This window comes from Ziziphus jujuba, chromosome 6, assembly GCF_031755915.1.
Source record: "Ziziphus jujuba cultivar Dongzao chromosome 6, ASM3175591v1".
In the NCBI taxonomy this organism is placed as follows: domain Eukaryota; kingdom Viridiplantae; phylum Streptophyta; class Magnoliopsida; order Rosales; family Rhamnaceae; genus Ziziphus; species Ziziphus jujuba.
In genome coordinates, this window is record NC_083384.1 from 12,661,885 (window position 1) to 12,676,184 (window position 14,300).

Sequence of the window (14,300 nt, forward strand, 5' to 3'; positions counted from 1 at the left end):
TATCAACTTATTGATGCATATTAATATATTCAAAATATCAACTAAATTATACATGTAGATATATATATATATATATTAAAAATATCAACTAATTTATACATTAACATGTATATACGCACCTGACATACGGTTCCACTTCTGGTGTATTCGAAAGTACACATCTATGGACTTGCTTCCAAAGTTGTTGATCAATTGATTGATTTTTTCCACCTTTAATGGGGGCACCAACATCATCCTTATCATTTAACTTTTGATATCTACCAATTGGGTTTCCAACTGCATCTAATAATCTCTGAAATTCACTACAAAACTCAATCACTTCTTCACATATGTAACCCTCGGCAATACAACCTTCTGGCTGATTTTTGTTTCGAACATAACTTTTCAATACTTTCATGTACCTCTCAAACGGGTACATCCACCTGGAATGTATTAGTCCACACAATCTTACCTCTCGAACCAAATGTACAGTTAGATGAACCATTACATCAAAAAACGATGGTGGAAAAAATTTCTCTAAAAGGCACAAAGTTGTAACAAGATCATTTTGAATATTTTCCAATTCAGCAACAATGATAGACTTCTTGCAAATTGCATTGAAGAAAAAACAAAGTCTTGCAATTGCATGTCTCATATGTTTAGGAAGGATTGCACGAATTGCAAGAGGCAAGAGTTGTTGCATCAATGTATGACAATCATGAGATTTCAATCCTACCATCTTTAAGTCCTCCATTGAAACAAGATTCCTAAAGTTTGAAGACTAACCATCTGGAACCTTTAAGTGCGCTAAACACTTACAAAACAATTTCTTCTCATGCTTTGGTAATGTATAGCAGGCCGGTGGTAGGAAAGTTCGATTTCCTTGAGGCTTAGGGGCGAAGTCTTTCCGCAAACCCATTTCTTGTAAATCTAAGCGAGCATTAACTCCGTCCTTCGTCTTACCAGAAATATTGACCAATGTACCATATATGCTCTCACAAACATTTTTCTCAATATGCATGACTTCTAAATTATGTCGCACATGAAGAAATTTCCAATATTCCAATTCAAAAAAAATGGACTTCCTCTTCCAACATTCTTCAGAATCAACAGTCCTTTTCCTCTTGTTTGAGTTATCAAATCTCATTGCATTAAGCTTATCTAAGATTTCTTCTCCAGTCAACGGTTTTGAAGGCACTCCAAATTCTTGAAATCCATTGAAAGCCTTCTTTTGCCTTCTATAGTGATGATTTGGAGGAAGAAATCTTTTATGCCCAGTAAAACTCATTTTTTTTCCATGCTTTAGCCTTGTAGCAAAAGTATTTTCACTGCAAATTGGACAAGCATAATATCCCTTCACCACATAACCGGACAAGTTACCATAAGCTGGAAAATCATTTATTATCCATAGCAACACTGCCTTCAAAGTGAATTTCTCTTGACGGTAAGCATCGAAGACCGTAACACCCTCATTCCACAACCGCTGCAGGTCTTCAACTAACGGCTCCATGTATACATCAATTTGATTTTCGGGTTGCTTCGGTCCAGAAATTAGAAGACTTAACATCATAAATTTCCGCTTCATACACAACCAAGGAGGAAGATTATACACAACCGTCATCACAGGCCAACAATTATACCTACTACTCAACATATTATGTGGATTAACTCCATCGGCCGCGGTCCCAAGTCTCAAATTCCTATCTTCGGATGCAAAATTTGGCCATAAACGATCAACCAACTTCCAAGATGGAGAATCCGCAGGGTGTTGCATTTCCCCTATCTTAACCTTTCTCCCATTGGCATGCCATGTCAAATTCTTAGCCGTTTCAACACTACGAAACATTTGTTTAAAACGCGGAATAATAGGAAAGTACCATAAAACTTTATTTAGAATATTGCTAGCAACTCCATTCTTATCAATTTTCCATCTAGCAGATCCACATTTAGGACATTCATTAGGTCCACATATTCCTTCCTAAACAGAATACAACTTTTAGGACATGCATGAATCATGATGTACTCCATTCCCAAAGCACTCAAAGTCTTCTTAACATTGTACATGGAGGTTGGCAACACATTGTCATTTGGCAACATCTCGGATAACAATTGCAACAGTACATCAAAGCTTTTATCAGAATATCCATCTTACCTTTAAGTTGTACAATTTAACCAAGGCCGACAACTTGGTAAATTTGGTACAACCTAGATACAAAGGTTTCTCCGCATCCTCCAATAAGGTAGCAAATTCATTAGGATCATTATCAAAAGTTTCTAATGCAGCACGGGTCATGTCTAAGCTATTGAAAGCCACGTCTTCCTTACTACTACTATCATTTTCATTATATTCTACATTAATATTTTCAAAATGAGAAGATGGTCCAATACCATCAGCACATGACTCACCATGCCAAATCCATCGTCGATAGTTGACATCAAACCCATTCCAATATATATGGCCTTTAATATCCCTAATAGTATGGATTTTCATATTCCCACATTGCATGCAAGGACACCGTATGGCATTACAACCATTGGCATTCTCCATGCTAAATTTCAAAAATTCACTCACCCCCTTAGCAAAATCGCTTGAGGTTCTATCCTTTATTATCCACGATTTATCCATTTCCCTACCAATCTAAGCAGAACAATATTAAACAATATCACAAAAAAAATTATTGACAAAAGCAAGATTAGGAAAACCCATCGCAAACAAATTATCGACAAAAGCAAGATTAAGAAAAACCATCGCAAACAAATTATCGACAAAAGCAAGATTAAGAAAACCCATCGCAAACAAATTGTCGACAAAAGCAAAATTAAGAAAACCCATCGCAAACAAATTATCCACAAAAACAAGATTAAGAAAATCCAGCGAACCTAACCTTCGGTTATAATGAATAAATAAATAAATAAATAACCCAATCCACTACATGTCACCGCCAATCATAAAGCGAAAAGAAACTCACCGAAACTATGGAGATGAAGAAAGAAGAAGCCAAGCTAACCACGAGGGCGACACAGAGAAATCCAACTTCCAGATAGCAACGCAAGCAAATGGAAAATTAGACACGAAATATCCCATTCTTCAAGTCTCTTTTAGATTACTTCCAATTCTAACACCTATTATGAAGTGTACTAACATATATTTTGTGAAAAGAAATGATATTCAAAATCCCGCGTAAATTTTGAAAACGCGCCAAAAATTTTAAGAAAATGGATAAACAGGCGACGTATTCAGATAAACTATGTCGCTAAAGGATAAACAATTTCATAGACGCCCTTTTTTTAATTCTTTTAAAACAAAAAAGTTTCTCCAAGTACTGTTTATTTCCTTCTTAAACTTTTGGCAATAACTCTAAATTGTAATTTTTCGTTTAAAAAACTAGATGATCTAGCGACTCATTGAGATAAATAGGCAACGCATTTACATATAAAAGGGTCGCCTTATCCAATAATAATTAAAATTTATTTTTTAATTTTAGTTAATTTTTTAAAATTACATCTAAAAATATTTCCACATAGCATTCCAATATGAACACCAAGTCAATTAATCTAAAAATATAAAACAGTTCTATCAATGCTCTTTTCAATTATTCACATATATGAGTATACACAAACACAAAAACACATCTCACGACATAATGTGAGATAGGATATAACAATTGTAAATTGGTCTAAAGCAAGGACCCATAGTCCAATTGCTCGAAGTAAGTATGTTCAACGAGTTGCATTTTCATGTTTTTGGCTATCAGTGATAGTTTATTTGAACTCAAATAAACTAATAGATTACATTTGGGGAAGGACATTTCAAATAACAAGCGACGCATTAAAATATTTATGAGTCGCTTATGAGCAAATAATTTGTTTTTTTGGGTTTGTGATCTTTCTGTTTAATCAATCTGATATTCTTTTAGTATCAAATAACCAGTGAAAATATTTAAACAAGATAAACTAGGATTTTTTTTTTATTATTATAAGTAATAGGCGACGCATAATCACTCTTATGAGTCGCCTATAATAAACTATAATTTTTTTTTTTGATCTCTTTTTTTTAACTCAATTTGATTTTCTTTATAACATCAAATATCCTGTGAAAATATTGAAGTAAATTATTAAATTAACAATTTTTTTTTAAATTCATGATAACAGGCGACGCAACATAGAATTCATGCGTCGCTTGTTAGAAAATAATAATTTTTTTCTTTTTTTGTGTTATTTTCCTGTTTAATAAATTTGATTTTCTTTCAGCATCAAATAACCAGTGAAAATACTTAAACAAGATAAAGTAGGTTTTTTTTTTTTTTTTAAATTATAAGTAATAGGCGACGCATAATCACTCTTATGCGTCGCCTATAATGAACTATAGTTGTTTTTTGGTCTTTTCTTTTAACTCAATTTGATTTTCTTTACAACATCAAATATCCTGTGGAAATATTTAAGCAACTTATTAAATTAACAATTTTTTTTTAAATCATTCTAACAGGCGACTCATAAAAGAATTTATGCTTCGCTTGTTAGCAAAATTAATATTAATTTTTTTTTTTGTGTGTGTGATCTTTCTGTTTAATCAATCTGATTTTCGTTCAGCATCAAATCACCAGTGAAAATATCTAAACAACATAAACTAGTTTTTTTTTTTTTTTTAATTATGAGTAATAGGCGACTCATAATCCCTCTCATGCGTCGCCTATAATCAAATATAAATTTTTTTTTGGTTTTTTTTTTTAACTCAATTTGATTTTCTTTACAACATCAAATATTCTGTGAAAATATTTAAGCAACTTATTAAATTAACAAATTTTTTTTTTAAATTAATATTAACAGTTGACGCATAAATAATTTTATGCGTCACTTGTTAGAAAATAATAAATTTGTTTTTTTGTGTTATCTTCCTGTTTAATCAATTTGATTTTTTTTCAGCATCAAATAACTAGTGAAAATATTTAAACAAGATAAAGTAGGATTTTTTTTTTTAAATTATAAGTAATAGGTGACGCATAAGAGTGATTATGCGTCGCCTATAATGAAATCTAGTTTTTTTTTTTTTTTTGTTCTCTTTTTTTTAACTCAATTTGATTTTCTTTACAACATCAAATATCCTGTGGAAATATTTAAGCAACTTATTAAATTAACAATTTTTTTTAAATCATTCTAACAGGCGACTCATAAAAGAATTTATGCTTCCCTTGTTAGCAAAATTAATATTAATTTTTTTTTTTGTATGTGATCTTTCTGTTTAATCAATCTGATTTTCGTTCAGCATCAAATTACCAGTGAAAATATTTAAACAAGATAAAGTAGGGTTTTTTTTTTTTCAATTATAAGTAATAGGCGATGCATAATCACTCCTATGCGTCACCTATAATAAAATATAATTTTTTTTTTTTGGTCTCTTTTTTTTAACTCAATTTAATTTTCTTTACAATATCAAATATCCTGTGAAAATATTGAAGCAAATTATTAAATTAACAAATTTTTTTTTAAATTCATGAAAACAGGCGACACAACATAGAATTTATGCGTCGCTTGCTAGAAAATAATAATTTTTTTTTGTATTATCTTCCTGTTTAATCAATTTGATTTTCTTTCAGCATCAAATAACCAGTGAAAATATTTAAACAAGATAAAGTAGGTTTTTTTTTTTTAATTATAAGTAATAGGCGACGCATAAGAGTGATTATGCGTCGCCTATAATCAAATCATAATTTTTTATTTTTTTTTGTGTTATCTTCTTTTTTAATCAATTTGACATTCTTTCAGCATCAAATAACCAGTGAAAATATTTAAACAAGATAATGTAGGTTTTTTTTTTTTTTTCCAAAATTATAAGTAATAGGCGACCCATATTCATTCTTATGCGTCGCCTATAATCAAATATAATTTTTTTTTTTGGTTCTTTTTTTTAACTCAATTTGATTTTCTTTACAATATCAAATATCCTGTGAAAATATTTAAGCAACTTATTAAATTAACAATTTTTTTTTTAAATTAATGTTAACAGGCGACGCATAAAATTATTTATGCGTCGCTTGTTAGAAAATAATAATTTTTTTTTATCTTCCTGTTTAATCAATTTAATTTTCCTTTAGCATCAAATAACCAGTAAAAATATTTAAACAAGATAAAATATGATTTTTTTTTTAATTATAAGTAATAGGCGACGCATATTCACTTTTATGAGTCGCCTATAATAAAATATTTTTTTTTTGTTTCTTTTTTTTTAACTCAATTTGATTTTCTTTACAAAATCAAATATTTTGTGAAAATATCAAAGCAACTTATTAAATTAACAAATTTTTTTTTTTAAATTAATGTTAGCAAATAATTTTTTTTGGTGTGTGATCTTTCTATTTAATCAATCTGATTTTCCCTCAGCATCAAATCACCAGTGAAAATATTTAAACAAGATGAATGAGTTTTTTTTTTTAATTTTTTTAATCAATATGATTTTCTTTCAAGTATATTTATTTTTTATTTAACATTTCAAAACACTTAAAATTTATATGCTTTTTAATTTTTATAGGCGACGTAGTTTCTTCTTTATACGGCACGAGTTCTTATTTCATTTTTTTTTTTTTTTGTATTTCCATTTTTTCTTTTGTTTGTGTCTTTAAATATTTTTATTTGCCCCTAAAATGTTTTTAATAACCAATTTTTATTCCCCAATATTCAGGAAATTTTAGAAGTAAAATGGCACGTTAATCGATGGGCTTTCTTTTCAACAATTAACCCCAAGTACGGAAACTTGAGAGTTGGAAGCAATCTAGGAGGTATGAGAAGATTTTGAAGGATCACACTCTCATTAGGCATTCTTGTTTCTTTCAAGGGTTTGAAGGATTTTGTGGGTTTCTTTCCTAAATTTCAAAGTTCCTTCTTCCTTTGCTTCTTCTTCTTGCTGGTGGTTGGGTTGGAAGCACTTCACCCTTTTGCCGTCGCCATCGCCGTCGCCATGTTCGGTGGGTCATGTACTTCGCCGTCGCGGTGGGTGGCTGGGATTTTTGCCGTCTCGTCGTCGGGATTGGGTTGTTGGGTTTCTGCTGTGCCGTCACCGTCGGCTGCTGTGGTGGCTTGAAGTTCCTCTTGATTGCTGGATTTGTAAAGGTGTGCTGTTTTTCATCCCTTTTGGGGTTCGGTGGTGTATGTGTTTGCTGGAAAAAATATTTTGTTTGCTAGTTTTTTTGTTTTTTTAAATATTCGTTCATTAATGTAATTTTGGTGGGGTTTTATGTTGTCAAAATCATGTCTTGTCATCGACAATGGGTTAGCTAAATTTTGTTTGGAAAAATAGCTATATTTATTGAGTGGGGTTCGATTGTATGTAAAGCAAAATGATATGCTAATATTTGTATTATGTGTTTATATGGTTAAATTCAAGATATAGCCTTTATAAATTACATGGGAAATGTCAAAGATGGTGCTCTGTTGCGGGTCTTAAAACGTTGTCATTTGTACGGCTCAAAATCCATTAGTGATTTAGTCACCGGATGCAAAGTTTGAAAATGTTAATGACTGTTAAAGAGGATAGATGTTAAGAGAAGATACTATTACTGCATCACTTGGTAAATAAATTACATGAATTTATCGTTTATTATTGTTATTAATGGTTTATTCATTATACTACACCCTATGTTCATAATTTTAGTAATATTAATTTGTGTTTATGTTTTTTGTATGTAGAATTATGGATCCTTTTAATGAACATGTCCTCTCGGATGGGGATGGCGCTGGATCACCATCCAGTGATATGGAAAGGCCGAATACGTCATCCCCAAGGCGTAGAAAACGAGGGGCTACAACAATGAAAGGCCTTAGTAAGTATTTGGCGGGAAACAAAAGCTTGGAACCTCAATATAATGAGGTTGGAGTTGCTATTAACTCTGAGGCCGTTCGACTAAACAATTTAGAGGGCTCGTTGGCTAGGAGCACAATACCAATTAATATATCTAATTGGAGAGATGTGTCCGATAGGTTAAAAGATAACCTATGGGCATCAATAAAGGTACAGAGTGCATTATTGTTAAATATTGTTTATTATGAATAATATTTAATTGATGAAGATTTTATAATTCCTTTTTTGCATTTGTAGCTTGTATATATGCATTTTACTTGCATTTCTAACTTACCGCATTTACTTGTCAATTAATGTTACCAAATATATATATATATATATATATATATATATTTTAATTTTGCAGCAATATACGGGTAACGATGATAGTTTTAGGAAGGCAACTTTAAAAGATTGTTGTGAAAAATGGAGAAAATTCAAGAATTACTTATATAGATATTTTGTTCGACCATATATTGACACACCCGAAAAGTTGAAGCATTGACCCTCGATTTATGAATTCATAAGCCAAGAGGTGTGGGATGATTTTATACAACAAAGGTTGTCGGATAAATTCCAAGTATAGTTTTATTTAATGCACGTTAATGTTGTATTAAATTGTGCTGCCATTATTTATATAAAAATTAAAATTTGTTATGGTGACTTATGTTATTTGGGTTTTCTAATATGTATGTTTATAACTTTTGTAGGCATTAAGTCAAAAATATTCGAAAAAACAGCAATTAAACAAGTATCCGCATAGGATGGGTGCAATGGGCTACGCGAGATTAGAAAGAGCCATTGTATGCAATTTATTTTTATTTACATTTAACCATATTAATTTTGTCATTGTTACTTGATCACTTGCATTATTAAAATTAATTTATTTATTTGTAATTTTGAAGCAACTTGAAAGAGGCACCGAAGATTATGTAGACCTAGATGACCTGTGAATACGGGCACGGATGGGGAAGGATGGAAAATATGCAAATGAAGAAACTGAACATGTAGCGGAAAAAATTGTGAGTATTGTATTTTTTTATGAATATTTGTTGCATATATTATTATTTAGTTCATTATTATATAAACTGATATATTCAATCATTTAAACAATATATTGTAAAATGACTTAAAGAAGAAGGCAACAGAAGGAGAAATTCGGCCTTCACCTCCGGTGGATATCCTCACACAAGCTTTGGGAAAAGAGGAGTATGGAGGTAGGCTTAGGGGTCGAGGCAAAGGATACACGGTGAATAACTTTTTTCATACTCCTAAGCCGAGTTCACAAAAAAAGACCAAGTCGGAGGGAAGTGGAAACAATGCAATCTATAAGATGCTGCTTAAAGGTCTGGTGGCGATCGTTAGAAATTCAAGCAGCAGCAGTGCTGCCCAAGTTGATGCGCTCATATCGGCATGTGGTATTGACATTCCGTCATTCACTCATCCAGCCGATACTGGTGCTGCTCTTGGGACCCAAGTCGATGATGTTGCTGGTTAAGGGACCCCCCCAGCCGATGATGTTAATGCTTCTGGGACCCAAGTCGATGATGTTGCTGCTCATGGGACCCCCCCAGCCGATGATGTTGATGCTCCTTGGACCCAAGTCGATGATGTTGCTGCTCATGGGACCCAATCCACATCTTGGATTGATGCTCTTCGGATCTATCCTGAGGTAATTATTTCATATATATATATATATGTATGTTTAAGTGGGTTATTATTATCTATATAGCTCCTATGGTTGAAGAGTCTTACCTACCGCCATGAGGTCATGGGATCGAGTCTTTAAGTTGAAGGAATATTGTCATGTGAACATATATTAATTTTTTTATTTTTTTTTAAACTTTGCAGGGTGTAAAATGCAACCTTGCACAAGGCAATGTTGGCCATATAGTAGCACGTGGCACTTTGGTACCTTCGCTGCCAACGGATATGTGCGATGGTGTGAAGCTAGGTGCAGCAAATTATATGGTCACTGTTGATAACGTTATTGATGGATTTGCACCTTTGCCTATTTCGTCATTTGACATCATACGTGTCGGTGATGCTGAAGGTGCATTTGTTGCATGGCCAAGAGATCTTGTTATCTTGCCATCTGAGGAAGTATTGTTCGATGCAGCTATATATATTAATGAAGTTTAAAATAATTTCGTTTTTGTTCTATTTTAAATGTTGTTTGTTGATATTTATAGGGAAGCTCGAATAAGTCAAATGTTGAGAATGATCAAGATGATAATGTTGATCCCTTAGTCGTTATCCCAATGATCCGAGAGTTGCTACGTCGGATCAAGGACGTCGATAGCGATCATTTATGGTTTTTTAATATGAAAAAAGAGATCTTTGGGGAAGAACAACAGTTGGGCATAGCGAGGAGCGATATAAACGATTTTTGTTACATGCAAGAATTATCTTCCAAATGCATCTTGTTCTACATAAGGTAAACTAAATTTGGATGTCTTTGTAACTAATTCTTTAATTTAATTAATTAAACACTATAATTACTTGTAATCGGATTATGTAGGCATTTATGTGAGGGATTGACGGGCTCCTTCGAAGGGAATTATTGCTTTGTTCATCCGGATATTATTGCTTCGGTTGGTCATCCAAACCCTCGTGAACGGATGATAAATATATTGAGTAGATGGCAAGATGCAAGAAATAATCAACTATGGTTCTTTCCCTACTGTGCAAGGTAATATTGTGTTAGTTTTAATTGAATTATGTTGTGAAAATATTAATTTCGAAAAACATCATAGTAACTAAAATATTTATTGGTGTTTTTAGGAATCATTGGATGCTATGTATTGTTGATTTATTCAAAGCAGTAGCATGGTTTTTTGATTCTTTGAAGACTCATAAGAATATAATTGATAAGGATCTAAAAACGTTGATCGACGAGTAAGTTAATAACTCTAATATTTTTAATTAATTGTTCTTATATTGGATTTGTACTTTCAAAGCTACTATATAATCTTATACAATATTTATATTTCTATATAGTTCCTTCGTTGCATGGAACCAAGGAAAGACATTTGAAAAGAAACTTCGGTGGCAAAATACTAAGGTAATTATTATATATAATTAAACTTAGCATTATTAGTTGTTAGTTAATTTAAATACTTGTATATATTCGTATCTAATATTACACATAATTTACTGTTTGCAAATTTAGACACCAATGCAGTCCGGGAGTATGGAATGCGGTTACTATATTATGATGATAATGCGAGATATCATTAGGCGCAAAGTTCCTCCCCGAGACTTAAGAGGAATGGTAAATTATTATTAATTTAATGATTTCATCATATTTCTATTATGTAATAATTAATATTTATGATTATTTGTATATGTATTAACATAAGTTTCTCATGTTCAGCACGAAGGTGTCACTTGGTTACAAGCTAAAATGGTCAACGAATTTAGAGATGAATGGGCAACAGCGATGATCACAAGTATCTCAAACCAATGAATATCTAGGCATGGTAGTGAAATAGCTAGCTTTTGTTAATAGCTTTTGTTTGTACATATAAAATATCGTAGACAAATTTGTGAAAATCGCTCATAAGGTAATATTTGTTTTGCATGAACTTTGGTTTTAAACATACCAATCTTACAAAATTTCAAACAGTATTAAAAATAATTAAAATAAATGGTGAACAGGCGACACACAATATGCTTGAGAGTCGCCTGATACAAATAATGCAAAAAAATAAAAACCATCACAGTTATGTGCTTCAATATTTTAACAGATTATTTGATGTCAAAAGTAAAACAGATTGATTAATATTTTTACAAAACAAAAAGAAAAAAAATATTTAAATAAAAGGTGAACAGGCGACGCACAAAATGCTTGAGGATCGCCTGATACAAATAAAAAACAAAAAAAAAAAAAAAAAGCTCTGTGATGCTGCTTAAACATTTTCACTTGTTATTTAAAGTTGAAAGAAGATCAACTGTTTAAAACTTACAACAAATACAAAAATAATAATAATAATAATAAACTAATAGGCGACGCATAATACTGCTTATGCGTCGCCTGATATCAATAATATATCTTCCAAAAAATTTAAAATCCTGAACTGTTATTTTTCTTAAATATTTTCACTGATTTTTAAAGTTGAAAGAAAATCATATTGATTTATATTTTATGAAAAATAAAATAAATATATATAACAGAATAAGGCAATGCAAAAAAATACTTATGCGTCGCCTGATACAAATATATTTTGGAGAAAAAAAAAAAAAGCTCTGTGATGCTGCTTAAACATTTTCACTTGTTATTTAAAGTTGAAAGAAAATCAACTGTTTAATACTTAAAAAAACCAAAAAAAAAAATAATTAATAGGCGACGCAGAATATTAATTACGCGTCGCCTTATACCAATAATGTGTCTTAAAAATCCAGCACTGCTATTTTTCTTAAATATTTTCACTGGTTTTTAAAGTTTAAAGAAAATCAGAATCTGATTTATATTTTATGAGAAATATATATATATATATATATATATAAGGGAATAAGGCGACGCAAAATACATCTATGAGTCGCCTGATACAAATATTTTTTGGAAAAAACAAAAAAAAACCCTCTGTGATGCTGCTTAAACATTTTCACTTGTTATTTAAAGTTGAAAGAAAATCAATTGTTTAATACTTATAAAAAACCAAAAAAACAAAAATAATCGATTAATAGGCGACGCAGAATATTAATTACGCGTCGCCTTATATCAATAATGTATCTTCCAAAAAATTAAAAATCCAACACTGTTATTTTTCTTAAATATTTTCTCTCGTTTTTAAAGTTTAAAGAAAATTAGATTGATTTATATTTTATGAGAAAAACAAATATATATATATATATATATATAAGGGAATAAGGCGACGCAAAATATTCCTATCCGTCGCCTGATACAAATATTTTTTGAAAAAAACAAAAAAAAAAAGCTCTCTGATGCTGCTTAAACATTTTCACTTGTTATTTAAAGTTGAAAGAAAATCAACTATTTAATACTTACAAAAAACCAAAAAAAAAAATAATAAACTAATAGGCGATGCATTATATTGATTATGCGTCACCTTATATCAATAATATGTCTTCCAAAAAATTAAAAATCCAGCACTGTTATTTTTCTTAAATATTTTCACTGGTTTTTAAAGTTAAAAGAAAATTAGATTGATTTATATTTTATGGAAAAATAAATAAATATATATATCGAAATAAGGCGACGCAAAATAAAACTATGCGTCACCTAATACAAATATTTTTGGGCAAAAACAAAAAAAAAAAGCTATCTGATACTGCTTAAACATTTTCACTTGTTACTTAAAGTTGAAAGAAAATCAACTGTTTAATATTTACAAAAAACCAAAAAGAAAATATAATTAACTAATAGGCGATGCATAATATTGTTTATGCGTCGCCTGATATCAATAAAATGTCTTCCAAAAAATTAAAAATGCATCATTGTTATTTTTTTTAAATATTTTCACTGGTTTTTAAAGTTGAAAGAACATCAGATTGATTTATATTTTATGAAAAAAAAAAGTAAATATTTATATGTAAATAAGGCGACGCAAAATATACCTATGCGTCGCCTGATACAAATATTTCTTGGAAAAAATAAAAAAAAAAGCTCTGTGATGCTGTTTAAACATTTTCACTTGTTGTTTAAAGTTGAAAGAAAATCAACTATTTAATACTTATAAAAAAACCAAAAAAAATAATTAATTAATAGACGACGCATAATTCTATTTACGCGTCGCCTGATATCAATAATGTGTCATCCAAAAAATTAAAAATCCAGCACTGTTATTTTTCTTAAATATTTTCACTGGTTTTTAAAGTTTAAAGAAAATCGGATTGGTTTATATTTTATGAGAAAAAAAAAAATATATATATATATATATATAAGGGAATAAGGCGACGCAAAATACACCTATGCGTCGCCTGATACAAATATTTTTTGGAAAAAACAAAAAAAAAAAAAAACATTGTGATGCTGCTTAAACATTTTCACTTGTTATTTAAAGTTGAAAGAAAATCAATGGTTTAGTACTTACAAAAGACCAAAAAAAAAATTTAATTAATAGGCGACGCATAATTCTATTTTACGCGTCTTCTGATATCAATAATGTGTCTTCCAAAAAATTAAAAATCCAGCACTGTTATTTTTCTTAAATATTTTCACTGGTTTTTAAAGTTGAAAGAAAATCAGATTGATTTATATTTTATGGAAAAAAATAAATATATATATCGGAATAAGACGACGCAAAATATACCTATGCGTCGCCTGATACAAATATTTTTTGGGAAAAAAAAAAAAAAAAGCTCTATTGTGCTGCTTAAACATTTTCACTTGTTATTTAAAGTTGAAATAAAATATACTGTTTAATACTTACAAAAAACCAAAAAAAAAAATAATAATTATTTAATAGGCGACGCAGAATATTAATTACGGGTCGCCTGATATCAATAATGTATCTTCCAAAAAATT